This window comes from Raphanus sativus, chromosome 7 (genome assembly GCF_000801105.2).
Source record: "Raphanus sativus cultivar WK10039 chromosome 7, ASM80110v3, whole genome shotgun sequence".
Taxonomy (NCBI): domain Eukaryota; kingdom Viridiplantae; phylum Streptophyta; class Magnoliopsida; order Brassicales; family Brassicaceae; genus Raphanus; species Raphanus sativus.
In genome coordinates this window covers 12,089,063-12,093,708 of record NC_079517.1, presented here as the reverse complement: position 1 = coordinate 12,093,708, position 4,646 = coordinate 12,089,063, and positions in this window count along the sequence as shown.

Genomic DNA, 4,646 nt, shown 5'->3' with positions numbered 1-4,646 from the left:
ATTCTCATATAAATAATTATTTATTTATTGTATTTCTTTTTATTTAAGCGTGGGTTTAAGATAATTATAAGATACATAAAATATTGTAAGATAATTTCGTTAAAAATTAAATAATTTTTAAAATATTTAGTTTCTTATAAACTTATTATATGAAGTTTGATTGTTAAAATTTTTCAAGATCGTGACACATAACAATTATATATTTAGGATTATAACATGTGTTAAATAACAATTTTCCTTTTAAAAAAAATAAAACAAAAGAATTTAAAAACTTAGTTTCCTTTAAAAAAAGCCTTAAACAAAAACCTTTAAAGAAACAAATATTCCCATATAAATAATTATTTATTTATAGTATTTCATTTTTTAAAACGTGGGGTTAATAAAATTATAAGATAAAATATGTAGTATGATAATTTTATTAGAATTTAAAATATTTTTTTCTCATAAATATTTAATAGTATTTTTCATGTTAAAAAGAATAAATCAAAGAGAACTGTAAAAAATGTATAAGTTAAATAAAAAAATAATTGGGTTAAAAATTTATAAAACCTTTAAATTTATTTTAATTATAGTATTCCTTTTTATAAAGAACCTTATTTTTAAGGTCGAATAAAATATATAGATTTAAGATATTTACATAATCAGTAAACATTTGTTTAATATGAAAAATATTCTTAGTAACAAAAATAATTACAAGATGAGCTTTCTATTAGATGAAGTTTGGTACCCAAAATTGCTAATAAGCATAATCATGGCACATGGTAATTATATATTTAAGATTATCATATGTGTTAAAAAGAAATAACAATTTTTTTTGTTTCTTTTTAAAACTTAAACCAAGAGAATTTTAAGAGTTTTGTTTTGACACATGCCAATAAATTTAGTATAATGACATGTCTTACGAAATTCATAAATATGTAATAACTTAATATTTGATAGTAGTTTGCCTTTTTTGATCCTAAAATATTGTAAAATCTATATGAAACTAATTTTCATTTTTAATAAATCGTCACTTAACTTTTTAAAATCCTGAACAAAAATAATTATAAAAGAAAAACAGTAGTTTAAAAATCGTTAAAAACAATTATAAAATCCTAATTTTTATTGCTTACAAATATTATACAATTAGAATTTTTAGGTATATTTATAGTATATGAAGGTTGTATTTTCCTTATTTTCTGTGATTTTATTATCAATATATGTCTTTCTTTTTTCATTCCCTTAATATAATTTCAAAAAAAAATTGTCACTACTATTCTTTTTTCGTTTGATTAATTTGGGAAACCAACCAAAATACAAAACCTTGCAACCCAATGTAGAGACAAGAATAACGAAAGCAACACCATTTTTGTCACTACTATTCTTTGTATTATACTTTTTGGTAGCATTTTTCTGTTATCTTATTCTTCATGAATAGTCATAAGAAAATTATAATGTTTTCATGTTTGGCTTTATATGTGTTTGTTCATACAGAAATCAGATACATATTTGATAGTTTTTCAGAGTTTGGTCACTAAAAATTTATTATTATTATTATTAATGCCCTACTTGATCTTTACATGCGTTCGGTAAAAAGTCAAATTTTATACATTATTTTATCTCATTTTCTGCTTTACTGTGTAGCACTTTTCTTATAGTTCATTTTTTTTTGATGAAATTTCAAATTTATTGATCTATCAAAAATGTTATTTACATTGGATGAAAAAGAACTCTACAAAGAATAATTGCGTTGCACGGATTTTATTTGATGTTTTAATTCACGAACACATAAAAAGATTGGAAATATTTTTCTCACGTTAGTTCTTGGATTTTCAGTATATATTGGTGACATTTTAACAACAACTATCTGTTTTCTTACATAATTTTTGATTGATATTCTATCTCAATAATAATGGTGTTTTAAATAGTACATTGATATTTTTATTTTTTAATAAATACTTCACTTTTTATTATTTTCAAAATAATATTAGCTATAGTTAATTGAAATATATAGAATTGTGAACTCTCTATATTGTTTATATTGTGTAAGACAAACTAAAAACGACACAATTAAAAATATTAATAGTACATAACACCAGTCAATATGTTTTATCGATAGTCAGCTAAATATCGAATATATTTCTAGATAAAACATCAAATTTATTTACTTTAACATTCATGGTGTGACTTTAACATCTTTTTCTATATACAATATTTTGTAAAACACTATTGTCGCTATGTTTTAAAAATTTGAAGTTCTCCAGTTATAGTGACTTTTGATAGTGCGACATATAATTGTAAGACTGAACTTGACAAATAGACCAATTTTTTTAAGCTTTGACCTTAACTCTGGTTGATAGTCATTTCATAGAACACTCTTATAGAAAATTGAAGTCTTTTCATTTTGAAAGGTCATCTTGCATATGTCGATATGAGACTTATTCTAGGAATACAAATCTGTTTTTCCACATAACTTCCGGTTAGAATTTCGGCTTCAATATTCATGTTGTATAGGCGAGTTATTCATAACATTATTCTATTGGAAAGTCTTCCTTTTTGATTTAAATTTCTTAATAGCATGACCTACAACAATCCATTGGAAAATTGTTCTCTTTGATTTAAATTTCGTAGTAGCATGATCTACAACAACATGGCCAATTTTTATATGTTGATAAGAATAAACAAACATAATCATAATCACATATAAGCATAATAGTCACATTAACTTAGTCACAATAGCATAACAGCTTGACAAAATATCCTTAAATTTTGATTTTATCTGTTTCGATTTGAACCAAAATTCCAAATATATGTAACTCTACGAAGCAAAGAAAATACTTATATGCAATATCTATAAGAAACGAAGCAAATCACAAAATACTAATATTATTAAGAATGAATATCTGATCGGATCCGTTATATGAATACATATACATGTATGTAAAGACGTATATATATATATAAATATTATATTGTATATAAGTTTTATAGTACTTTTTAATAAATTATTAAGTTATTTATTAGAATTTTAAAAGTAATAAATTTTTATTTTTGTAATAAATTGTTATTATTATTTTATCTTAGTTTTTGGAATTGATGATATATATAGTTTTTGAAAATAATAAATAATATGTAAATATAAAACATTAGAAATGAAAAATTAAACATATGTAAGATTACCATATATATACATATAATATTGAAAATAATAAATAATATGTAAATATACAACTTATAATTGGAAATACTACATTAAACATATGTAAGATTACCATGACATATATAATTTTGAAAATAATAAATAATATGTAAATATACAACATTAGAAATGGAAATACTACATTAAACATATGGTAATAAGTAACATTATATTTTAGCAAATATATAATTTCGAAAATAATAAATAATATGTATATAATAAATAAGTAAAAAATAATATTAAATATATAATATTAAAAATGGAAATAAATAAATTAAGAATTAAACATCTATCTTAAAATGTAAAATACACAATTTACAAAAATAGAAAAAGTACATTAAGCATTAAACATCTATCTTTAAATGTAAAATATAGATATTAAGTAAATATATAATATACAAAAATAATACTAATAAGTAAATACATAATATAAAAAATTGAAAAATACATTAAGCATTAAAATCTATCTTAAAATGTAAATAAAAATTAAAAAAATGGAAATACTACATCAATTATATATAATAAGCCTTTGCGAGGCAAAAAAGTGGGAGAATAAGACTGTTCATATTTTTGTAAAGGCTGGTGGTAATGATAAGTAAAATGTTCTCATGGGAAACCTCTCAAAAAGATTCCTCGAGTTTCTCTTGATCTCATGTTGGAGCTCTATAGGATGTCTACATCATAGAAAAAAATTCTCCAAAAGATGCCACGTGGCATTAAAAAAATAAGTAAATAAATATACAATAATATAAATAGAAATATAACATTAAACATCTATCGTAATATTATCAGTTAATATAAAAGCAAAAAGAAAATAGAATAAGTAAATATACAATATAAAAAATAAAAATAAGTAAATATGCAATTAAAAATGAAAAAAAAAACTGAATTAAACAATAAAAATATACAATATGAGAAATAAATATATTATATTAAACATCTATTGTAATATTAGAATAATTAAAAAAAAACTAAACAGTGAAAAATCTATAATATAAGAAATAAAAAATTACATTAAACGTAATATTCTGATTTGATATAAAATCAAAATAAATTAAAATAAGTAAATATTAATTAAATATCTATCTGAAAATATATAGTAAAATAATTAATAATTAAATATATAATATAAGAAAATAAAAATGTTTAAACATCTATCATAATATAAGAATAAAAACAAATAATTAATAAATTTAGAATCTAATAAATAAAAACTACATTAAACATCTATATGAAAAATGTATAGTAAAATAAATACTAAGTAAATATAAAAAATAAGAAATAGAAATATTACATTAAACATCTATTGTGATATTACCATTTGATATAAATCAAAAAATTATAATAAATAAACATACAATATAAGAAAAAATAAATAATAAATAAATATACAATTTAAGAAACTGGAAAATTACATTAAACATCTATCTGCAAAATATATATTTTTACATTTTATTATTTTCACATA